We start from the raw sequence: 26,468 nt of genomic DNA, 5'->3' as shown, positions 1-26,468 counted from the left end.
GCTTTCAATTCCCTGTGCTCCTCCCCCTTTCCTCCTCCTCCTTGGAACTGACCAATTGAGAGTTGGTGGTACATTATTTAACCCCACTGTGCCCCTCCTCCTGGGGTAACAGACCATAACATTCCTCACGCATAATGGACCCCAGTCCTGCAGCCTCCTCCTCTCACTCACACATGATGCCATCCAGAGAGGTCATGGGTAGGAAAGAATATGGCTTTCTGTGATGCCTCACACCCAAGAAACTCAACTTTAGCACAGATTCTCTCAGTGGTTTGTATAACCATTCTGTGAGACACAGTAGGGGGAGAGGTCGGGGTTGACTTCTGCATTTGATGGATGGCAAAACTTAACAAGGAAGTGAACAGATGAGCTGGAGATCACCCAGCAAGGCAGGACCTGTGCATGGAATGGACCCTAACCCTGCTCACCAGACTATATGGCTAGCAGGACTGGGCTCCACACAAGAGCAGGCAGACATCTATTCCACTGCCGTACGAGTAAACACACATTCATGAAATTCATCTAAACACAGTGATAGGGATGGGGTGAGGGTGGGGAGGTAGTCTGCCTCTCTCTACCATCCTGCCCACTGTGTTATTTTTTCTTTTTCCCTCAACTGTTCCAGCTTGTATGGGCCATCAGTCTTCTCAGCATTTGGGGTAACACATTCCAGAATAGAGAACACATGTCCTATCAGGCAAAGAGACTCAAGCACTCTCTCCCCAGCACTGAATTTCTGAACAAGTCCTCTAGAAGTCAGCTTTTCCATCAGCCTACTTTGCTCAAGGCAATAATGGCTCCATAAGACCAAAACTAAAACAACTTAAAGACAATCGAAATAGTCTATGGAATATATATCCTCTCTCATATATCTGCCCTCCAACACGCTAGCCACAGAATAACCCTAGGTTCTCAAAATAAATGCACAACAAATATGAACACATATATATGAACACGCACACACATACTCACACGCTGATCTTTAAGTTAACATGTTTTGTTCAGGTCCTGCCTGATGCATCTGTCATGGCTCAGAATTTGTCTTTGTGCCTTCCATAGAAGGTAAGGCATAGGGAGAGCTCTTCAGGATAGATAAAAAATGAATTTCCAGCAGGACCTTTCACAACACTACCTTTCAAATACCTCATGCTTTACGTTTTGCAAAGTGTTTTCATATCTACTCCATCACTTGATCCTTACGGAATAAATTGGGCCTCACTATTACCATTCATTCATTCATTCATTCATTTTAATTTTTTGAGATGGAATCTCACTCTGTTACCCAGGTTGGAGTGCAGTGGCGCAATCTTGACTCACTGCAACCTCCACCTCCTGGGTTCAAGTGATTCCGGTGTCTCAGCCTCCCAAATAGCTGGGACTACAGGCACACGCCACCATGCCCAGCTAATTTTTGTATTTTTAGTAGAGATGGGGGTTTCTCCATGTTGGCCAGGCTGGTCTCAAACTCCTGACCTCAAGTGATCTGCCGACCTCAGCCTCCCAAAGTGCTAGGATTACAGGTGTAAGCAACTGCACCTGGCCATTTACCTATATTTTAAATATGAGGAAACTGAGGCTCAGAAATGTGACCTGGTCCTTCAGCCAACAAGACAAGTAACACATTATGAAGCTGGGTCTTCTAACTTTGTGTGTTCCTATAATTATCAAACTGTACTACCAATGTCTATTCATTACCTACACTGAACTCCATCTATGATATCATAAGCCAGTTGGCTCCTATTCTTAAAGAACCCTACAGGAGATTTACACAGCCACCTTTAATCATAGGTGCCCATGAGGCTGAGGACATTCATTTTTATGTTGAACTTGCTTTCTTCCAATTGTACTAAAAGTCAATTTCTCCTTGTTTGGCTTCAGTGAAGAAAAAGAAAAGCTGGTCACTGGCCTACTAAAGTAAATTTTTATAGAGAAGTCTACCCTCTCCTGGAAAAGATGGGTCCCAAGTGGGCATTGTTAGAACTCAGTAAGCACATACAGCCCCAACCCAGAACACCACTAAGACCTGTAGTTTAAAGCTATATTCATAGCTTTTTATCAAGGGTCAAAGAGTATCTCAGCATCAATTACCAACCTTCTGCTCAGGACACTATCTGTGGTGCTCTTTGAGGTCCCCCAGGCCCAGATCTGGCTGATTCCACTGTCTATATTTTTTACTTTGCAGTCTTCTTTTTAGGAACTCCATGCTTGACTTTTCCTAGAAGCAGATAGCTGACTTTTGTCCCCCATTTAGTCCAGTTGATATACCTGGGCCCTCAGGTCACAAGGCTCAGCTATACCCTGGACAAAGCCAATCTAGGATCTAGTGGTCACAAAAACAACTAACCAACTTGCAAGCCTGTTGTCAGGGTCTACTTAGAATCAATGACTGTCAGAATCGGACAGAATTTTAAAGATCATCACCTTCATGCCCTCATTTTATCGATGAGGTTTAACAAAAGTATAGTCATCAAATGGTCAGCCTCCTGGACCAGGGTTTTTTCTAACATAACACCACAGAGAGGGAAGACAGGTAGAAAAAATAATCTGAATTTAAGACCTTGTTATACTACTAAAGGTGTAATGATAATTATGATGATGTTAGCTAATACGGAGCACTTACTATATGTCAGGCACCATTCTAAACATGTTATATATTCATTTAAGCCTCACAGAAGCCCTTTAAGGAAAAACTATTACTATTCATATCTTACATATGAGGTAGCTGAAGCTCAAATAAGTTAAATAATTTGCAGTTCACACAGCCAATAACTATTGAAGCCATTATTATAATACAGGCACAGTCTGGCTCTAGAGACTCTGCTCTTCACTTACAAACTTATTCTACCTCTGGGTCCCAGTTTCTTCACATATAAAATGGGGATAATTCTACTCTACCATCTGCTTTGTAGGCTATAAAACACTGAACTGAGAGCTGACAGGTATGTGCATGGAGGTAAGAGGAATGCTAATCCAGAAGGGGTTAATAGCTGTGTGGGGCTTCTGTGTTCTCTCCTCACAAACACAAGCAGGAGCAAGGGGATGTTCCCCCCGCATCTTCTGAGTTGTTTTTAAAATGTAAACTAAACTTAACCAGGAAATTGGTTCCAAATCTTCCATTTGTGTACAGAATTAACTTTTAACTTGCTACAATTTTTTTAAAAAAATGCACTTTGCTCTGCTCATCCATCTTCCATCCAACATTCATTCACTGGGCTCCTACTGTGTGTGGGGATCTGCTCACTATGACTCAGCTGCAGTCCTTACCTGAAGAACAAAGGGTTTCCAGGTACCAACAATGCTTTCCAGCAGGATGCAAAGGTGGTTTTATGGGCAGGCAAACCTACCTTCAATTCTGGGCTTTACTACTTTAGAAAGTAGCAATGACAACAGGAGGTGAGGAATAGAAGGGGAGTCAGAGAGAAAAACTTAAATGTAATTGTCAGCATGTAATTACGACATCTAAGAGTACAATTTCACAAAAGCCAAAGACAAGAGTTTCTAATTATACAACCTTGGGTCTCAGTTTTTTCATCTGCAAAATGGGGGTAATGATGTTTGCCTCACAGGCAGGGTTATAGAGAGGGTGAACTGAGAGGGTGGATATACAGTGCCTGGCATGTGCTGGCCTAGCACGAGACTTCAGAGAAAGGAGGTTGATTATACATGGGTATTGGGCTCTAGAAAGGTTTTGTGTGGCAATGAAGATAGCCCTTAAAGAATGGGTAGGATGGTGCCAAATAGAGAAGGAAAGGGAGGGGCATTTGAGGCAGAGAAATGAGATTAAGCAAAGTCTCAGAGATGAAGACTGGGAAATGTGATGGTCAACGAGTAGTGGAGTTTGGAGAGAGTAGGGTTGGGAAAGGGGAGTGGAGGGAGTGATGGCTAAAAAGGTAAGTGAAGTCATGTTTGGAGGACATTGAATCTAGTTTGAGGAAAAGAAAAAGGTCAAAGTTGATTTTTGGGTGCAAACGTCAACTAAAGCATAGGGTAAATTAGAAGGAAATATTGGCTTGGTTTGGCTTTGCAGGAGAAGAGATGACAAATTTTCTCTTTAAAGTATTAAATATGGGGGGCCAGCAGGACACGCAGGTGGGTGGGAAGCTCAAGAGCAATTAGGGTATATATACAGGTTTGGGAATCAATGGCCCAGAAGAAATTGTGAAAATCAGAGTTTGCCCTGGAAAAATATGCTAAGAAGTCCAGAAGCCTTGGGAAATCGAGATTTATGTTTAAAGATGGAATGTGAGGTAAGGAACAGAAAAAGAGCTACACAAACAAAACTAAATGAAGCTGTTAGCACATCATTAGGATACAAAGGAGTATGATCTCTCAAACTCCAAGACAAGAGTTTCAAGCAGCAACAGCTCATCAACATTATCAAATGATACAGAGCTATAAAAAGAAAACCAAGAAAAGGCCATTTGGGAGTAGCGATAGCAGGGATTATATTCTCTATTCCCAAACTGGTTTATATTCCTCTCCCTGCCAAAATCCAACTGTTACTATCCTTCATCTTGCAAGCCTATCATAAAGCCAGAAGATGGAGCAGCATCATTCTAGAAAGGTACTCAAAGAGCTCTGAGCCTTAGGACAGCAGTACTGTGGCTTCTAACACAATAATTCCCAATCCCCAGGACATTTCAGAGGAAGCACTAAATATAGGGTGGCTCTTGCTCAAACTCACAAGTGAGTGGGACACATAGTGTTTCCCACTCCCACATCAACGAAACTTTTGGACATGAATAAGAGGATGGGGAGGGTTAAGAGTCCTGCATTATGCTTAAAGACGGAATAGGATATTATTTCTTTGTATCCAGATTTCTGAAGACAATCCTAATATCAAATATTCTATCTAATTGCTCCCCACAGTAGATATATCTGTTATCAGCTGTCATGTGCCTTGATTTTTAACCTAGAAATATGATTGCTATACCCTGGAAGAACTGGGAATCTGAGATCTAAGGCAGGTCCCTGTGACCAAAAAAGGCATGTGTGTTTGCAGTGAGCTTGGGGTGGCCAGTGGACCCTTTCAGTGGGAACAAAAGAAGAAATGGAAAAGACAGAAGGAAAGTAAAAGAGTTAGAAAGGGAAGGAGGAAGCAAGAGAAGCTTACACTTGAAGAAAGCATACGCTGGAAACTGGATAAAGGGCTTTCTTTTGTGATTTCAACCTCTATAATTCTCCAACGTAAGCATTAACATCTCCATTTTTACTGAAGATAACTTGTGATATAAATCAAGTAGTCCACGGTTACCCAGTTAGTAGATGCTGGAACAGATTTGAATCTCCAGCTGGCCTTACTCTACAGCTTTGCTATTTGCCAGTCCCCCAAGGTACCTGTCAAATGGCAGGGAGGGGGACCAACTCACCCTGTGAATGACCTAAAGGACAATTCCTCAGAGGGCTTGTTAAAACACAGGTTGTTGGGCCGCATAGGTCTTGAGAATTGATTAGGTAGGTCTGAAGTGCAGCTTGAGAACCTGCATTTCAAACAGATCCCCAGGTGATACTGATGTTGCTGGTATGGGAATCACATCTGGAGAACCACTGCCCTAATGGACTTTCCTAGTGTAGGCCCTACCCTTGCCTCTTCTGATGCCTCATTCTTCACAGATTTCCCCATGCCACACCAAATGTTGTACCCCCTGCCTCCAGCACTGCCTGCCTATCTCCAAGGCCTTCCTCAGTGGTTGGTAAATGTCTGAAAAAGAGTATTTGGGGTCATGTAAGGAGCATGCCCAAAGTCAGGCTGTGTTAACACAGGAAAAAACTTGGGATTATGGCTGTCACCCAGTCACTTACCTACAACTTCTTGTTATTCCCCTCTAACTCAACAGCACCACTCCCAAAATAGATATTTAATTAGTTTTGGTGGCTGTCAGAAATATTAGTGTTTTAATAATAAGCAGCAGAAGGGAGAATGGGTTAAAAAATGTGAACTTCACATGTTGTATGGAAAGCAAGTGTGCCAATTGCCATGAAGGTAGATGAGCTGGACCTGCCTTCCAAGAAGCTTCATAGGAGGAAAAGTAGGGACATGATGGGGGTTTGCCTATGAGGTTTTCTCAGTTTGGTGTCTGCCCATATCCTCCCAGAAGGCCCCCTTCTCCTTAACAGCTAAACTTGGACAAGAGCAAATTATTTCCCTTGGTCCCTTAAGCATATCTAAAACAAGCTGAGATTTTATGCCCTCTCCTGAAAAAGCTAGATATCCTTTTAATACAGCCTTGTAAACACTCTGGCTATCTTGCCCAAAGTGTTGAAGGATAACCATCCTCCCTATTTTTGGAAAGGTGTGAACCAGGCTGCCCCAACAATAGCTACGAGGTACCACGGTGTACAGCAAAGACTCAAATTGGCTATAGGAAGAAAATCTGCCAGAAACTCACCAAATGATCTTGGACAGGTCCCTTTCTCTGTCTCAGCATTTTTTTTTTAGATGGAGTCTTGCTCTGTTGCCCAGGCTGGAGTGCAGTGGTGCAATCTCGGCTCACTGCAACCTCCACCTCCTGGGTTCAAGCGATTCTCCTGCCTCAGCCTCCAGAGCAGCTGGGATTACAGGCACCTGCCACCACGCCTGGCTAATTTTTTGTATTTTTCGTAGAGACAGGGTTTCACCATGTTGGCCAGGCTAGTCTCGAACTCCTGACCTCAGGTGATCCACCTGCCTTGGCCTCCCAAAGTGCTGGAATTATAGGTGTGAGCCACCATGCCCAGTCTGTCTCAGTTTTTTCACATGTCAAGTGACAGACTGGAACCATATAGATGACCTCTCAAGTCCCTTCCAGCTCTGGTACTCTACTGAGGCTAACAATTACTCTGCAAAGGACAGAGATTTCATTATTACAGCGTATTTCTCCTCACCCTTCTTTGTGCTTGATAGGATGTTTTACTGCTTTCTGCTCAAAAAAAAAAAAAAAAAAAAAAATGAGATTTTTTTTTTCCTGAAGATAACTCACTCAAGCATTGCTGGCAACAGTCAGACTACCTGGGAAAATTGAGAAATGGGCTTCCCACTTAAACCCTTGACTGCCGCATTCAAAAGTCAATAGGGACCTTTGCTTTTTGTTCTCTCCACTTAGTTCTTCAGATAAATCATCCTTCTCATGACATCAGTTCTCACTCACCTCTAGTCCTATATTTCCTACTGCCTGCTCCACATTTCACTGGATAGTCTGCTACCACCTCCAATAAAATCCAAAATTCATCATATTCCCCCATTCTCCCTCCTTCTCAATTTTTCCCATTTAAGGAAAATCTTCTGGGCTTGCTATTTCTTTCTTCTAACCGGCTTCCTTGGCCCCTACAAGTCTGTCCCTTCCTCAAGCTATGCCTTAATGATGCAAATCTTAAAGCATTTTTGCTAGTATCACTCCTCAAGCTCAAGAAGCTTCAGTAACTCCCCACTCTCTCAAAGCTCTCCTTAATCTAGCCTCATCTCTGGATCCAACCTTTGCCTCTAACGAGGCAGGGGTTTTCTATCACTCTTGCCAAAACGAGTCTCTTGCATCCTTCTCATGACATCAGCTGTCACTCACCTCTAGTCCCACATTTCTTACTGCCTGCTCAACATTTCACTGGATGGCCTGCTACTGCCTCCAACAAAATAATGATCAATCCTACTTCTGTGCCTCTGATTTGGCCATATCCTTAGCCAATGGTTACACGTAGCGACACTGGAGCCAGGCTGCTTCTTCCTAGCTGTATGATTGTGGCCAACCTACTCCTTAATCCCTTCTCTGATGACTCCTGGCTGTATCCTCTCTCTCTCTGCCTGTTTCAGTAACCTTATCTACCTAGGATACGGAGAAAATGAAAATTTGGAAGAGTTATTCAAGTTGTTGACTAGAGTGTTATTCTTCAAATAACCAGAGTGTACTCTTCTAAATGATAGGTCTAAAACATAAGCTTAATCCATAATGAACAATTTGTATACTCCATCTAAAGTTCTGACTTGAGTTCTAAAAGCAAGCAAACTCTGAGGCAGAACACAGCAATAGAGTAAGCATCTCTGTCAGGTGGCAGAACAATCTATGGGGCCAAGGAAATTGTTTACATAATACGTACCCAGCTGCCCTATATGCCAGTCCATTGTTGCCAGGATTTATTGCCAGGTGGCTTCTATGGAAGGCCAGTTTTTGCTAAACATCTGTACAGGTCCCCAGTGATCACCAGGGAAAGAAACAGAGATAGATGCTAGGTAAGAAAATTCCCACCATGAATATTAAAAACATCCCAAGAGTTGCCTTTTCTTTTCCTCAGGTTTTAACATTTCGCACTTGTTTCCAGTTTCAATGTGGTTGTTGCTATTGCCTATAAGTAAATAATTTCATTTCTTGGCAGAATAATTAATGCACTCAAGTGATAATGACTCTAAATGTGCTGAATAGAAGTATATAAATATATTTTTTCATGACACAAAATCATCTTTTACCTAATTTGGGTGTGTGATTTGTGAGTCATCACACATCAGCTTCCTTCAATATCCCATTATACCATACAGTTTTCACTTTAATAAAATGAAAGATCTACTGTTCAGCCACACCTGGCAGACACAAAAGGTAAGCCTATATAGGGGTCAGCCTTGAGCAAGAGAGACCACCTGATCTAGAGTTCAATATGAACAGTGGTCATAAGCCAATTCACACTTTCCAGGACCTTTTAGGACATTTTAGCTTGGGAAACCCAGAGAAGCCCCTTAGAGCATGATGCCATCTGGAATATTTTCTCATTGAGGCTAATAACAAAGAACAGTTTCTTCCTGCACTTCTTCCAAAGGAAGTTAAAAGGTGATCTCTGCTCTAATGGTGACCCAACAGATGAGAGAAGGGTTGTTGCTTGCTTTTCTGGACCTTAGCAATAGATGGTAAGAAACCCAAGCCAAATGGGCTTAGGAGTTTCTGAAGTGAGACCCAGCTGCTGCCTCAAAGTTCACAATGTTAAGAACTTGGTCTTGTTGAGAGAATAATCCCCTTTAAAGAAAATGCAGCCAAATGGGCCAAGGATTGCACAGATCAGAGAAAGACATGTTTCTAAATGACCAACCTAGATGATGTTGGCTAGAGAAGGTTCTATACTACAACAACTCCCAATCTGATAAACATTAGCTTGTATCTCCAAAATGTCTTGGAAACAGGAGTAATTGTCAAGTTATTCTGGGATATTTTGGCCTGACTCAAGCACTTCTGATGCATTATGCCACTGTTTCTTAATGTGAGGTTCACAGACCCCTGCTCAGAATCACCCTAATATTTTTATTAATAACAAGCAACCAGGGTGATTCTGAATCACATGCCACATGGAAACCAACTGTCTTAATCTTTCTGGAACCAGAGAGTTTATATTACAGGAATTTCCCCTTACTGCACTGCGCCACTCAGAAGAAACCAGAATCTCTGGAACTCCAACTCTAGGCTTATCCTTCTTGTGTCAGATTCCATAAAGGCTGAGGAATTATGGTGGCCTGTCCGAGAGGATTTCTCCCAGCCTGCCTTGAGAGACTATATGCTTCTGCTCTGTTCCACCCTCATTCCTGTTCAAACCTTCAGGCACTGAAGCTACCACTAGTTCTAATAGAAAGTCCTAGCAGCATCTCTCTATGCTATAATCTGGAAGCAATTTCCTAGAGCTGTATTAAATCTCCCCAAGGCAACCTCCAATATTCTAAGAGACAAATGGTTAGTAAAAATAATAATAATGGACTTAGCAATGCCCTCTCCAAGAGTTCCTGAGTCAGAACATGCCATCTCAAGCTTGAGGTTACCCTGACCTTCACCCATCTGTTGAGCCAGCTTGGGTCATATACCCAAAATGTTCCTGCCTTGGGAGTCATGCTCGTCTTCTTGGACTTGGTGTGAATGCTGAGCTCCAGCTACCCACTGGAATCTGTTGTTGCCTTACTACCCTGAGATATGGGAGCTGACCAGGACAAGCCTAGGGAATATGCAGGGATGCTCTAAGAGCCACAAATCCCTTAGGCGACCTAAACTCATCTTAGAGTCTGCATCTGGGTTCCTCAATTTCTTCATGTAGTCCCCTTAGGACCAGTCCTGGGAGCTTTAACTTTTCCTGGACTATGACTTGAAGCCAGGCCTTGGAGTTTTCTGGGCAGGGGTGGGCTTCCTTTGTTTCCAGAAGGTAGGAGGAGGGGGCTAGAACTACATGAAGAATCTGTCCTCCATGCCTCCCACATGCATGGTTCTATACTCAACACCACAGGCAGAGGGTGGGTGGGCAACACAGAGAGAAAAAGGGAACATCATTTTTTATCCATTTGTCAGATGTCGTGTTAAAGTCTTGTAGAGAAAGGAAAGCTGAAGGTAGGGGGAGGAGCAGGAGAGGAGATAGGCTGGAACTAATGGTCCTAACGTCATTAAATGTGGCCATCTGGTTTACAGTGGCAAGAACTGGAACAAGATTTAGTTAGGAGCACTGTGACCTGCTCCTATATCTAGAGATGAAACAGGAAAAATAAATACATTTCAATTAACTGAAACCACCTTCAAGTCTGCTGAGCATGTCCAGCAAGGAAATAGGCTTGCAAAACCTCTAGACCTTGGCATGTTTCCAAAGAGAATGTAAGTATCTCCTAGGGAGTTTTTACAGCCCAGAGACGACATCTACATTTAAACAGCCCATCAAAAAGTGGGAGATAGTTTCCAGTGGTGCAATGATTTCCCTCTGCCTATTGGTTCACTGTGAGAGAAAAGACATCCAGCCAAGGCCAAGGCACCTAGCAATGCCTCTAGTCCATGTCAGAAGCCTTTTATGCTCAGGAATGGAGTATGTTCTCCTAAAAAAGTCTAGCCCAGTCCTGGATGAGGAAGTGGCAGAGGGATTCAGTGAGCAGCCATTGGTTCAGGCCCCAAGGGACTCAAACTGGCTGAGCTGGCTTCCCCTCAGACATTGTAACCAAAGACTTAGCCAGAGGGATACAATGACTAAACCTAGGCTGCCAGAGAGGACAAAATAGAAGCAAAATCATACATACCCTCAAATCTCAGGAGGGATGGCACCAGGTCTGTGTCTACAGGAAAAGTGGTTGTGCTTGTAACAAAACAATGTCAAGTAGGTTTGCTAAACTTATGTAAGGAAGCATCTGCCAGTCTGGGTTAGGTGAAAGTGGTGGGGGTAGAGAAGGGAAGGAAACCAAGGCAGCTGATAGAGGGACAAAGCATCTAGTAAGGTGTCAGGGCTTGAACTCCTTTTAACTGTCTCAGCTCAAGAGCCCCTTCAAAGGCAGTGGATTCTTATATTCAGAGTTGGTCAGGATTGGAGATTTCCAAGTAACTAGTTAGCACATCTAGTTCAGTACTCCCTTTCTTACAGGTAAGAAAAATGAGGCTCCAATGAGAAAAGTTTCCTAAGGCATCAAGTTAGTTAGCAGCAGAGCTGCCAAGATTAGAAACCAAGCCTATAGTCTTAGAAGAATGGTAGCCAATAGTTTTTAGATCATGTACTTCTAACGTTAAAAACAAAAACACAAACATTTAGCTACTCTTGTCACAAAAAAGTAATTATGTGAAATGACAGATATGCTTCACTATAGTAACCATTTTACTATCTATCTATATTACAACATCACGTTGTAAACCTCAAATATACACAATAAAATTTATTTTTTAAAAAAACCAAGAAACACCTATTCCAATATTTAAATACTAATGTAGTATGTGCTTTATTAAAAAAAACTCCACAAAATAGAAATTAAATAACAATGAGATTAACAATTTAACATATAAAGAACTAATATTTTCTCCCTCACTTTGGAGGTTACTGCTTTCAACATTTTCTGGTGCTTTTCTCTCCCACTGCTCTATAGATATCATCCCCTCAATACTACAACCAGAACCTGCCTTTCCCTCCCTGCTTAGGGTCCCAAACAGGTCTGACCCTGAAGATTAAAAGATAAGAACACTTCAGTATGAAGGATGAGTAAAGATACTTCTAGAATCTCCCTCACCACCAGATGTTTTTTGCTAAGGAATCTCAAATTCAAATTCACACTAAAATGCAAATGTCAGTAATAAAAACTGGGATGGGAAGAATGAGCTCCAGGTGTAGCTTGATTCTGGACTCGCTATATGAACTTGGGCAGATTCAGCTCCTCTCCGAGCCAGTTGTATTAAATTATTTCAAATGGAAAGCTGAGGTCATCTTTGATATATGCTGCTGCTTTGCTTCTAAAAACAGGTTTTGACAGTGGTGGGGTAGCCCCCCCGCCAAAAAAAAATGAAACAAGGACGTCAGGAGAGGGACGGGGTGGAATAAAAAAGGTCAGAAGACAAAACCTGAGTATTTCAAATTTTTGCCATGGGCTATCCCCCACTCAAAATACAACTCCAGTACAGGGATGGCTTTTGGGTTCCACCGGCAGAAGGAAAAACACTGCCTCTTCCACCCATTCAGACCACTGGGTTCAAGCCACCCAAAGTGTCTATGAAAATATTAAGGAGCACTTCTTCCATCTGTTCAGAACATCACAATTGCTAAGTTGGCTTCATATTCATGAGCTCAGTAGATCCTGCCAGAAATCCTGGGGATAAGCAGAGTGGGGATGAGTTGTTCCATTTTAAAGGTAAGGAAACTAATTCCTGAAAAAAGGAAGTTACCCAGCTATCCCAGGAGCACAGAGGCCAGGAGAAAACCTAGATCTACTGTGCATGGTCCAGTGAGGTTTTTTTCCTAATTAAAAAAAAAAAAAAAAAAAAATGGCTAACATTTATTGAATGCTTACTACATGTCAGAGACAAATCTAAGTTTTTACATATAATAACTTGTTTGATCCCTAGTTTAAGATAAGGAAACCAAAGTTCAGAAAAATAATGAAGTAACTATTGAAGTTCATGGAGCCAGAATCCAAACCTGAACCTAGACAGTTTCATTCTAGAATCAGTGCTCTTAACCTCTATTTTCCACGGCACATCTTCACATCCCCAAAAGGTGAAATTCAATGAAGTATCAAAGAATCTCCAAGGCATAGCAAGGTACAGAATAATATGTGTTGTATATTACCATAAAAAAGAGAAAGAGGAATATATTCATATTTGTTTATACATCCACATAACATTTTTCTGGAAGGACTCATTGGCGGCCTCTGCAGAGGGCAGGGGGTGGGAGAGAGACTTTCCACTGTGCACTCTCTTGGACCTTTCGAATTTTGAACCATGTGAATATATTTCCTATCCAAAAATAAAAATTTAAAAATGAGATATCTATGGTCAAAAGAGATTAGGAAACTGCATGGCTACTTCTTGGCAGGGCTGCGCCAGCTAACCTTTTCCTATTCACTTCTGGCCTCTCAAATTTGAAAAAAAGTAGTTCCTCTCCCTGTTTTTCCTGAAGCACTGCATTCCCCCCACCCCACTTCCCTGCCCCACTGCTTATCCAATCCCACAGAAGACATCCCTCAAAATGACTACTGTAGTCATTTTGGAGGTTTGAGCAGCAAAAGTGAAGATTTGTACAGATTGGATTAGGCTCCCACAGCTGGTCAGTGAAAGATAGGAAAATAATGCATCAGCAGCAATACAAATGAAGACAGAGACACAAAAGGCCTTTTCCTCCGATGCCTACCCCTCAAGGCCTGAGCTCATCAGATTCCTGCAACTAGGCTCAGAATAGCAAAAACAAGCAAGCTAGAAAGACTCCAGGAAATCTGACTGAACACAAGAATCTGTGGAGTACAAAGGAAAATCACACTAAGGGAGAAAAAGCAAGCCCAGATGGGTTTTAATGTTCCCATTGAGGCCAGGTGAAATTCAGCCCAAATGGTCTCCAGAGACACTCCCAGTTTTGGTTCTTGGATTATTTCCATAATCTTATCCCTCAACTGTTAGCACAATCCTCCAGAGATCAAGGCCCTCAAATATATTTCCTTAGATCCCTTTCAGCCGACCCCTTAGGCAGGTCAGAAGTACTCAAAAAAACTGTGAGGAGGTGGGGGTGACCAAGGTGGATTAAGTGCCTCCAAGAATCCTCTTATTGTCTTGAAGTGGCTTAAACTGGCAGAAGGATTGCTCCTCACAACAGCCTAACATCTCCAATTCTTCACTGCTTCCAACATGCAGGAGACAGTGGGACATGAGCTGCTGTGGGAGGGATGAAAGGTAAATCAGTGTGTCTCTCTTGGGCAAGCAGGGAAAGTGCTGGGTAAAGCTGAGCCCCAGAGAGCTGCTTGTCAGAGAAAAATCTAAGTTTTTACATATATTTACTTAAGTAGCCTCTGGCAGCTTCCTTTAGCACTGGAATTCATTGGTGGCAGCCCAGGGCCAGAGTACACTGGGTTGGGAATCTGAAGGCATGGCTTCTAGTACTGAATCCACCACTGCCTAATCCTGTCACCTCAGACTTGTTTCTCCTTTCTCTGAGCCTCAGTATTCCCATTTGTAAAATTGATATAATAATGGCTTAAAAGAACAGTATGGGGAAGGGGTAGAGAAATGAAGTTTCTCAATTACCTCCAAACTATGTGTAATTACAACCTGGATGAAATCTTAACAATCCAAAGAGCAGGAACACAAGTTCAACATTTTACAAGACACTTTTCACATCCTATGTCACAATGAAGTCTTGTGCTTAAAACTCCTATGAGAGACTACAGTTAAGCCCATTCCACAGACCAGAAAGCTGAGGGTCAAGAGAACTTTGCCCACAATATCCGCAGCAAGGGGAATCTTGAACTACATAGTGCCTGACCTTCTCCCTCTCAGTAAACCAGATAAAATGGCCATGAGCACAAACACTTACAAAGAGTATTCTCTTAGAGCCAGAGCTGGCACTCTAGGCTGCCTCCTCTGGAAGGTGGCAGGTACAGGTGACCTGGCCTTGCTTCCTAATTTAGGAAGAAATCCCTGCTCCTGATGCCTCCCCTTTTCTCATTACCTAAGCGATTCCTAAGGAACCAAAGCTACATGACCACCTAAATGTTGCAAATCTGTTTTTTTTCCCCAGAATGACTGACCTGGCATTGAAAATCATCTGTATAGGTGGGGGTAATCTCAGCATAACTTTGACCAGCCTGACTCCATGAGGGTGTCTTCTCTTGGCTCCTTTTTGTGGCCTTTTCTGTCTACAGCTACTCCAATAGGAGTCAGGTCCAACTGTTGGCAGTAATTGAATCCAGTTTAGGGACAATGATGATGCAGCTTTATGCATGGAGAAAAGTGTATCTTCAAAACATCTTCTCAACTCTTAGCCTAGCTGAGCCTTTCCATCATCTAAGGGCAATACTGGATGTTTTATAAATAAAACAAGTAAGACTCAGACAGCAGAGGTGAACGTGACTGAGACACATTGTAAGAGGCAGAGCAGCAACTGAAACTCATGTTTCTTGACCTCAAAGCCAAAGCTGAGAAATGGGCATGAGGCTGTTATAGTCAATAGTAACCCAACTGAGGCTCTGAGGATGCTGCTCCCAGGCAAGCCTGGTATTCCCCAGCTACCTGTCTCCGTGCTTCCCACCAATCTAGGGCCCTGTCTTTCCAGCTTCAGCCTTTGGTACCAAGGACCACAAAGGCTTCCCCAGGACACCATGACCTGGTTTCCAGCTTGAGGAACTCTAAAAATAGCAGGTCTTCATTAGTGGGGCCAGATGGCCCAAGATGCTGTGCCTAGGGGCTAGGTTGTGGTCATTAAGGATGTGGCTGGTCTCAGGCCACCACTAACCCAGGAGAGGGTGGGCCACTGCCCAAAGGCATCTCCTGCTTATGCATCCTACCACTTCCGCTCACATGCTAACACCCACAATTTAGATATATTTACTCTAGTCCAGGTTGTTGTTTCATTCCCAAGAAAGATGAACTTTAATATTCAGTGACTTTAGGCCTTCTGGGACATTGCTTCATAACCATATCACTCCACAATGGTTTGTAAGTGAACTGGGGGATGAAGGAGTAGGCTCAAGCTTTCTGCATTGATCAGTCCCAATTTGCGTTTTCCATACTTCTGCATCTGCCTATTAACTCACATCTGAGGGCTCTGCTCTGAACCCTGTTTACCTTACAGAGACTGCTACAAAACATGCCATCTTGAACATCCATTTTATTACTGAGCTTACTGCCCTCTCAAGTCTAATTTCAAGGTCAAAGGAGAGCCAGAGCAAACTTATGGAGGCCCACCAGCTGGGACCAGTACCCTGTCATGCCCACTTAGAAGAAAGTGACAGCTGGCTGGCCCTAAGGGAAGGATGTGTTCTGCATCAAAATGTGTCCCACAGGGCTGTGTGGAGCATGTGGATATGTCCCATAGGTGTGTTCAAGTGTGACTCAACACTCAAGTGTGGAGTGTTGTTTGCCCAAGTATGTCTTTAGGAGTGTGTATCTCAGGTACAGAAGTGCATGTCCTGGGTAAGAGTATATCTGAGAGTGCATCTCAGCATGCCCCATATATATGTGGGTGCACAATTGTGCCTTATATGCATCCATGTGCATTCACACATGCAGATGTGCACAAGCATCCCTCATGTGTGTTCCTGTGTGTGTATCCTGCCTGTGCTGAGAATGTGCAAGTGTGAATATTCTTCCCATGTTTAAATGAATGTGTGTTCCAAGTGTGTTAATGTGAAAATATGCTCCAGTTTTGTGTCCCATGTGTGTCCCAAATACAGCCTAAGTGTCTGAGTATGTGTAAGTGTGCATCGCATATGATCTATCATGTATGTGTATGTGAAGGTACGGGCATAGAGCATGGATAGACAGCAAAGCTGAATCAATTTTCTTCCCCATCAATTTGTTTCTAACAGCTTTCCTTCAAGTCTGGGTCAATCTGCTCTTAAGCAGGACAAAAGACCTGGGTTCAAATTTCATCTCAGTCACTTCCTGAATGTGGTAATCACAGGTGCTTTTCCCAAGAGGCTTAGCCACCCTTCATTCATCTAAAGAGTCTCATAAATGTAAGGTAAATTAGCCAATGGCTGAATAGAGAGAATGGGTAAAGATCAAGGACAAATTCTGAGACTTTGGGCAAGTTCCTGTCTCTCCTTAGACCTCAGTTTCCCCAGCAGCACACTGAAGGAACGAGCTCAATGCATGGGTTCCTCTCACTGTTACCCAGTCACTTATCAGCTAAAGTACTATGGACAAACTCTCCTCCCTCCTTCCAACACCACAAAGAACCAGTGTGTAGATATGTGCATGTGGATTAGCACCTGCAGATGTCTTATCCCAGCTAGGCCCTCTGTAACCCTCAGCAAGCTATTGGTTGTCTCCCTATTTCTGTCATTCCACACTCATTTTCCCAGTGGCCTGAACCAACTGGAGTAAAAGCAATGGCATACAATCTCCACCAAAGCCCAGGCAAAATGACATGTACTTTATCCAAATCATTCTTCTCCATCCTTTGTGATGACCATAGACACTGGTAATGGTAAAGAGCCAGCTTTTAGGATCAAGGCCCAGTCTTTCTCACTCATAGGTGGGAACTGAACAATGAGATCACTTGGACTCGGGAAGGGGAACATCACACACCGGGGCCTATCAGGGGGAGCGGGGAGGGGGGAGGGATTGCATTGGGAGTTATACCTGATGTAAATGATGAGTTGATGGGTGCTTATGAGTTGATGGGTACAGCACAGCAACATGGCACAAGTATACATATGTAACAAACCTGCACGTTATGCACATGTACCCTAGAACTTAAAGTATAATAATAATAATAAATAAAAAATTTTAAAAAAGAACACGGCCAGATAAACCCACAAAAACATCCAAACTAAGTAGGTCACAAAAGACTGCAGAATCTGGGGCCACTTTTCTTCATTTTGAAAGGCCTTTCATGTATCCCTGGACAATATGATATCCAGATGAATTTATTGTAGATCCAGTGGATGCACCAAAGTACCAATTAATGGTTCAATGCCAACCTATCCAGTTATCCAGTTGCATCTGCCTACTTCTTTCCTCTATCTTGATTAACTTTTGTAAAAATGCTTAGAGCCAGGTGTGGTGGCTCACTCCTGCAATCCCAGCATTTTGGGAGGCTGAGGTGGGTGGATCACTTGAGGTCAGGAATTTGAGACTAGCCTGGCCAACATGGCAAAATTCCATCTCTACTAGAAACACAAAAATTAGCTGGGCTTGGTGGCACGCAGGAGAATTGCTTGAACCTGGGAGGCGGAAGTTGCAGTGAGCTGAGATTCCACCAGTGCACTCCAGCCTGGGTGACAGAGCAAGACTCTGTCTCAAAAAATAAACAAATAAACAAACAACAACAACAAAATACTTAGAAGCAAACTACAGAAGGAATCTTAATAAATGGCTTGCCTAGAGACACTTGGTACTGGTGAGTTGGTAATACCTAACTCTATATGCTATGTTCTTCCTAGCACACCACTGACTTTACGATACAGTACTGACCTGAGTCAATCAAAGCAATTCTCTGAGCTTCAATTTCCCTAGCCATAAAATTGGGAAAATAATCTTGCCTTTGGCCACCTCACAGTGTAATGGAGAAAACAACATGTGTCAGGACAGAAGACTATATAATAGTCTTTATCTTCTTGTCCTGTCCCCAGATCAGTGAGATGTTTCCAAACAAAATAATGCAAGTATAAGTGAAGATAATGCAAATATAAGTTGATTTGTTCTACACAGCTCATTGGGCAAGAACCTGCAATTTCTAAAGCAATTTTTGATCATATCATGAAAACTCAATAATCCACACAAATTCTAGCCAAGGATCTAGAGGCCAGAATTGTTTTTTAATTGCCATGTCCCTAAGTGGTTTATGGCTTGATGGACTTAAGAAGGTGCTAAATAAAAACACAATTCATTTTGGTTTTCTTCCAAGTCCCTCTTTTAACTTTGCAGGAGATGAGGAGAGAGAAAGTTAGTCTGCTATTCATAGCAATATGTATGTGACTGCATGGGAAATGGAGCTTGGGATAAATAAAAGAAAGCTTATTTAAAAACAACAACAACAACAAAAATCAAAAAACAAAACAGTTTTCCACCAAGCACCCAAGACATGGGTCAGGTCACAGGGCCTTTCTTCTTCCAAGGGACAGAAGTAAAAAGAGTCCTCCAAAAATGACAGAGAGAAATGAGGGACAGAAACAATGGGATTTGTTCGAGGTCACACAGCAACTGACTTCACATTTGTACCTCCATTTTACTCATGTGTACATCTTTCATTCAACCAAACCTTTATAGAGGGCTTACTGAGTGTCAGGCCTCCACTGGGGCAGTCATCCACAGATAATTTCTGCCTGAACTGAAAAATAACAAACTCCTAGTTCTGTGACACTTTGCTTTCCATCACACCACACAGGTTTCCCCAAACAACCCTTGAAAGACCACCGTGGCTTGCACATCTTGTAGGTCCAGGAATTCACATCCTTGCCAGGCAATGTTCTAATTCCAGCACTACTATAAATGTACCACATTTCCTTGGGCAAGTCCTTTTCTTCTCTGGGCCTAGTTCCCCAGCTTCCACAATGAGGAGATTAGAATGAGGACAGCTCCAGCACCTCTTTTTCTAGAAAATATAGCTGTCTGCAGTGACTTTAAGTGGCACTATAATTTCCAGAGCTGAAGCCCAGAAGGCCAGGCTGGAAGCAGCTATGTGACAGTAAGTCTTTGAACATTCTTTTTCTCACCTGTGAAATGGAGATAATCTCAGCTCTACCCACTTCATAGGGCCACAGAGAAAATCAAGTGAGATGATGTACAAAACCCACTGAAAAGCCTAAGACTGTTCAAGGGGAGTAGTCAAGAATCAAGTGAGTATCCACTAGCCCCAGTTGCTTTCCTCTTAATCCAAGTAGAGTATAAGTCTTCCCATGCAGTTCAGTCTAAATTTATAAGACATGCACCTCAGCTGGTTGCATGCTTCAAAGGAAATTAATAAATCCCTCCACTCCCTTTGGGTCCTAAGCACAAAGCAGTCTCATCATTTTGCTTTTTTCTGAGACCTCCTGCCACGCAGGGCTTATCAGAGCCTCTCCTAGAGATGCCTAGCTCCTCCTCTGCCTCTATCCCAATGCCAAGGCACCTACTGCCCAGCCTTCTTGCCATCCTGCACAATTCACAGAGGGAGGAGGGAGAGAGTAGGTGGAGGAGAGGCTGTGGGAGATTCAGCTAAAAGTAGCTACTGCCTTTAGGCACCACACTCTGAGGGGGTGGGGGGTGGGCTCTTAGTACATCCTTCCTGTAGCCAGCTGGGCACGGAGGTGCATGGCTTTCCTTTCTCTAATGAAGGCAGGCAGGCGGAGAAATCAGCTGCCAAAGCCATTCCCAGAACTGGCTATGGATGTGCAGTGCCGGCCTCCTCTGGGCCCTGAGGGTACATGGCCACTCACAGGGCTGCATCTACTGCTCTCTGCCTCAGGAGAGCTAATGTGGCCTTCAGGAGACTCTGTGTTCCCCTCAACCCCATCCCACTCCCTGGAACTTCAAGGACTACTAACAGGCCTGCTCCCCCTCCAGGAGGTTATATAATGCTCTTGTTCTCCCAGCCTCTTGTCAGCTTGCTTTCTCCAACCAAACCTGAAAGAGCATTCAGGTCTCTGATCCAGCCAAGGGAGCATACAGCCAGAAACCTACAGGGGAGGTAGCAAGTTACAGCAGGCAAGAGCCCTATTTAAAGAATCAGAATCCCAGAACCATCACTGCAACCTTGGACACGTCCCTTTCCCCTCCTGTGCCTTAGCTTTCTCACTTGTAAAAAAAGGAGTGCGGGCAGTGTGTTGTACTAGGCACTTTAATATCTGACCCTATGTGATTCTCTGTAAATCCTGGCCACTTAAATGAAATACCCACCCCCATCACACAACACCATCCAAGGGTTCCCTATCTCCCCAAGCACTATGGCTGGACTTGGCAGAGCCATCTCCACTCTTCTAATTCCAGTTCCTCTAGTGACCAAAATCTGCATAGGCAAGATGATTGCCTGGAACTTTAGACTCTGTCCTCCATACCTGCCCCATGCCCATTTCAACCAGACCAGCTGTGCTTTTTCCTGTTTTATATAGAAGTTTCTGGCTAACATTCCATTTGAGAACATGGCTCTTTTACTGAAACCACTCTCACTTTAGTGACATGGAAACTGAGACCTAGGTGGGAAGGGCCTTGATCAAGATCTGGCAGCAAGGTAGGTACAGAGCCAGGGCTTAATCCTAGGGCTCCTGAGGCCTTTTCTTGTTTTTTCTCCTACTACATGTCTGCCTTCCATATGCTATCCTTCTGCCATGCATGTACAACTTTCCTTCTTCTCTGCTACCAACACTCAAACTTGGCGCTCAAAGATCAATGCCCAATTCCCATCAGGGGCCTGGAACTAGCACATAAGAGTGATAAGGGCAAGAGAAAAACTGGCCTGAACACATCCCTCTCTAAACCTTTTTCCTTCCTCCACATTGCCCCTTTTTGTTCCTTTCTTCAAAGCTTCCTCCTGAATACTGCTCTATGTCAGTAAAACCCCTTTAATTCTCAGAGTTATGACTGCATCCTGACCACAGAGTCCACTATGCGGGCTATACCAGAAGCACAGCAGGATGTGGTATCAAGACGCCTTAGAACTACCACTACCACTAGTCACTACCACTACCTGTGTGACATTGAGTAAGCTGCTTAATCTCTATGAGCCTCACTTTCTTAACTAATTTTAGGTTTGAGGAAGAAGCCCATGAAATAAATAGGAAACCTCATTTGTTGAAATTCTTATTAATAGAAGTAGTATTATTAACCAAGTGAATGGCTACTTAAAGTACTGCAGGAAGGGGCTCTGAGCTGTCAAAGCAATCCATCTTTTTCAGACCTATGAGACTGGTTCTATATCTATGAGAGGCAATTCTCAATTATCCATATGACATATTTCTTTAATAAACAGAATCCCAAACTGGCACACCCTTGCTACTCAATTCACTGTACCACTTCCTTCCCTGTTTGGCAGCCAGTGCGTGTTCATACAGTCTCCTTTCCTGCTTGGCAGCCAGTGTGTGCTCAAAGAATACAACCTAGGTTCACTTGTTCTAAAAGAAACCTAAGCCAAGTATAATTAAAAAGGCAAAACTGCTATCCTTAAAACCATCCTGTGTATTCTAAACCTGCTAAAATGGATCTCTGGATTACCTGCTAGATTTAAATAATATCCGTACTCGTGTTGATCACAAAATAAGCACATATTGTTGGAGCTAGAAGAAATCTTTGAAGTTATCAAATTCACCCATCCTTATTTTGCTGATGAAGAAAACCAAATTTCAGAGGAGAGAAGTAATTTGCCTGAGGTCACTAGTAAATGAGCAGAATCTTCCCCATCATGATAGCAAATGTGTAGGAACTGAATTTTTTTTATTCCTGAAGGGTTCAAACCATCTCACAGCTGATTATTTTAAATACAATTAGGTCTCCAGACTACTCATTCCCTAGGGTTGATTCCTCCTTTTTAGAGTGAGCACAAGCCCCTGGAACTTATCAAGGCCCCCACAGTCCTAGAATAAAATCTCACCATCTGTGAAGCTTGCCTAGTCACATGTGTGATAAGTCAGACAGACTGAGCTAACATTTCCTATGAAGCATTCCATAGCAGTCATTCTCACCCCTGGCTGAACATTCCCATCACCTCAGAGAACTTTTAGAAAAATATTGATGCCAGGAAGCCACTACGACCAACTCAATCAGATCTCTCCCAAAGATTCTAGAAATTGTTGTTACTCTTAATATTCCAGGTGATTCCAACGTGCAGCCAGTGCTGAGAACCACTGGGTTAATGGAAACAATTAAGTAAAACAACAAGAGAAACATACACAAAGAGTTTCCGGAACTCTTTTAGCACAAAATATATTCTGTTTTAAAGCTAAACCCATTATGTCCTGCTTTTTCAAAGAGGAGAAAGTAATACACAGAAACTACAGTTGTAGTACTGACCCTCCACCAAATTCTGAACCCAGTTTAGAAACATTCACTTTGTAGGCACAGAAAGAAAACAAGAAGCTCTGGAGCCCACAACCAGATTTACCATGAGTAAGAGGCCAAGTAACTTATACTCCCTTTTCTGATGGGGCTATCAGTTTGGCAGACGCTTGCTAAGAACCTAGCATATCTTGATGCCCACAAAGCATACAACAAATCTATCATGCTATATTATTCACATTAACACCTTGGTAGGATAAATGCTAGCACAGCCAGGTGCAGTCTGCACTGGTTGACCAGATACATACAAAAATTAACATGTCCCAACTCCAAGAGGGGCTCTGGTGAGGTGACAGAAGAGCTAGCATTAATCATATCATAGTAAACATTTCTTTGAATCAACAATTCAAATGACATTTATTCAGTGTTCAAATAATGCAACGCTAGAAGAGGCTGCTAACCTGTTGTGTGACATGAAGAAAAAAAATAAAAACCTCCCAAAGGCTAGAACAATAGTCCAACCAAACAAAATAGAGTTTAACTGATGCAGTGCTAGAAGGGACTGCTAATTTGTAGCACAGCATGAAGAAAAAAGTTTAAAATCCACAGAAAGCTAGAATAATGGACCAACATATTAAGATAAAATGTAGCAAATTTGGTTCAAAAAACCCTAAAGTGGCCAACTTCACAAGAGAGTAGAGGACTGGACTAGACAGGAAACGGTTTGGACCTACATGCTCAAAGGCTAAGTCTTAACCCTGGCTGCACATTTGAATCACCTCGGGGAATTTTAAATTAAAAAAAAAATAAATAAAGCTCCCTGGGATCTAGTCCATGAAAATTAAATCAGAATCTCTCAGATAGGGGGCCTGGCATGGGTATTTAAAAAAAAGCTTCCCAAGTGATCTGAATGTTCAGTGAGGGTTGAGAATCAGTAGAAGGCTGCATTATTAGACATTTCACAGACAAAACAAAGTTCTTTTGCACTTGATCTCAGTCAGGTGGCACCTAGAGTAGCATGAACAGTTCTGGGCAGCACATTTTTAAAGAAATATAGAAAAATAAGTGTGCTTCAAAGAGAAGAACAATTGTATGAAAACTACAGTTCCTTCAAAACATTCTGTATTTTAGACTCCAGCAATTTACACTGGCCTTTCACCTTGAAGATCCCAAATAGTGAGTTTTCATAAAACTAAATAGAACTCATTAATGTACATTCAAGACAAAAAAGGCATTTTATAGAATGAAAATTCTGAGCAAAAGTGCTATACAAATGAAAGTTATTAAAAAGCATTAAAAACGTGAGTAGCTGAGGAAGCTAGTATGACTTCAGGGATGACTCCCAAATCTCCCTCCCTGCTTCCTTCCCTTTCCCTTTCCCTTTCCCTTTCCCTTTCCCTTTCCCTTTCCCTTTCCCTTCCCTCCCTGCCTCCCTCCTTTCTTCCTTCTTTCCTTTCTTTTTTTGCGATGGAGTCTCCCTCTGTCACTCAGGCTGGAGTGCAGTGGCACAATCTTGGCTCACTGCATCCTCCACCTCCTGGGTTCAAGCCATTCTCCTGCCTCAGCTTCCCGAGTGGCTGGGACTACAGGTGCGTGCCACCACGCCCGGCTAATTTTTGTATTTTTAGTAGAGACAGGGTTTCACCATGTTGGCCAGGCTGGTCTCGAAATCCTCACCTCGGGTGATCCACCCGCCTCAGCCTCCCAAAGTGCTGGGATTACAGGCGTGAACCATTGCGTCAGGCCCTCCCTCCCCACATTCAACATCACACTACCTAGGAATGACCAACTCTGACTCTCCTCTCTGTTTGAAAGGCAGACCCACTCCCATCCCAACAATCTTGCTGACCCTTACTTTCCTCATCTGTAAAACTGGGAATAACAATCATCTCTACCCACTTCACAAGGCTGATGTGATGCTCAAGTTAGAAAGGGTGTGAAATTCCTGCGTAAACTCTATAGGCCCATGTGCTGATAAGGAGTTATTAGTATTGTCATTACTGTATTGCTTCCTGAGCCTTCTCTCCCCTCTAGGTTCTTCCCCTTCTAGTTTTTCTTCTTTGTACTTTGGTGCTAGAGCAAAGTACAATAAACTAAATACTCTACAGAGCTAGATCCACCTAAGACAGAAGGAGACACTCTGGGCAGATACTGGAGAAGCTAAACTTTCATCAAGGATTCTTGGAAAGCCAGAGACTTGGTTGGCCTAGAACAAGTTGCAGAGCTGGAAATAAGAGCTAGAGAGTCCAAGATTCCCCTCCTCCATTCCATTTCTTGAGGCAAAGCCACTGGAGCTAGATCCAGATGCCTTGTAGGAGGTCTTCTGAGGAGGCAGTTATTTTGGGAGAAAAGGCTCAATTCTTACATCCCTGCCCAGAGCAAGCACTCTGCAGGCCAAGGGACCAGAGGCTGAGATGGCAGACAAAGGTTAAAGAGGAAGACATGCTTTGTTACCATCCCTCAAACCACCAGACTGTGACCTCTGGCTGCTCTCAATCTGGGCCTTACCTCAAGGGCAGAAGAGCACCTCACCTACAGCCTTGTTGGAATCTTTCAGCTCCCTAGTAGCTGAATCACACACACACACACACACACACACACCGGTGGGTGAGAGTCTCTGAGCCAGGGTCCAAGCCCTGTTCACCTGCTCCATTATCAAACTTGGTCTTTCAACTTGTCCAGCCTCCCCCGTCAGAAACTACTACACCAAAACCACAGAAAGAAAAATTCCCAAATTCTATAAAGCTAGGCTGATCAGGATTCCCCAAGCCACAGACAAAATTGGGGCACACTGCACAAGCACACTGCAGGTTCTGACAGATGGAGGCTGTCTCAATGGAAGAATGCTGTTCAGTTTGTTCCCACCAAGATATCACTTCACCCCCTCCCTGATGCAGCCAAAAGTCAGGGTGAAAAAATTTGTTTTTTCAGGGCCTGCAGAGCTTCTGGCACTAAAGCTAGGCAGCGAAATGGCACAGTTAATCTTAAGGAGATGGGACTGACTAGAAAGGAATTTGAACCCAGGAGTTTTCTAATAAACAATCTCATAGCTGGATGAGGCTAGGCTGTATATGTCTGCTGTGGACATGTTTCCGAGGCATTTGCGGGAAATGGGGATTCTGTTCTTTCTTTGTTCCCTCCCCAAAAGCATCTCTCCAAGTCCCGCTAGGCTCTAGCCCTCTTTCTCTAGAGTTACTGGTGCCTGGGCCTTTAAAGGGTGGGCTCTGGAGCCCAGTGGGTGCTCAGTGATACAGGGGTTGCTAGGATACTAGTAGAGGGCATTTTCTTTAATTCTTTGATGAGGATCCGGGAGCCAAAATCGCTAAGCTGGGATTTTGTCCCTCCTACATAGCAAAAGCTTATCCTCTACTCAAAGGAGCCAGAGAGGAGGGAATGGAATGGAGGAGCTTTATTGGGAAAAGTTGGGACAAATCAGAGAGGAAAAGTCCTCTTGTCTTTTTTACTTCTCACCCATTTACAGTGGGGGAGGTGGGAGGAGGAGGTGGTGTCAGGGGTGGGAAGAAAGGAAGAAGGAGAAAGATTAAGAGAGAAGGCAGAGGAGGAAGGAAAAAAGAAGACAAGTCAAAATGCATAGGGTTCCACTTCTCTGGGCTGCATTTC

The 26,468-nt window shown here is 43.2% G+C and overlaps 1 protein-coding gene across 17 annotated transcripts in view; it reads right to left on the bottom strand.

The window, feature by feature from the left end:
- ARHGEF9 (Cdc42 guanine nucleotide exchange factor 9) overlaps positions 1-26,468 on the bottom strand; it is a 181,097-nt gene that overhangs the window by 93,732 nt on the left and 60,897 nt on the right. The window contains exon 2 of one of the 17 annotated variants that reach the window (XM_037994663.2): positions 2,093-2,215. The exons of 13 other annotated variants lie outside the window; for them this stretch is intronic. The gene's annotated coding sequence lies outside the window, so the exon portion shown is untranslated. Of the gene's footprint in view, positions 1-2,092; positions 2,216-5,369; positions 5,388-6,389; positions 6,408-10,990; positions 11,010-26,468 lie in introns of those variants that run through there. 3 more of the 17 variants (XM_073013625.1, XM_073013623.1, XM_073013624.1) reach the window with 3 other exon arrangements.

The sequence above is a fragment of the Chlorocebus sabaeus genome, chromosome X (assembly GCF_047675955.1).
Source record: "Chlorocebus sabaeus isolate Y175 chromosome X, mChlSab1.0.hap1, whole genome shotgun sequence".
NCBI lineage: Eukaryota > Metazoa > Chordata > Mammalia > Primates > Cercopithecidae > Chlorocebus > Chlorocebus sabaeus.
This window is presented reverse-complemented; position numbering and strand designations above follow the sequence as displayed.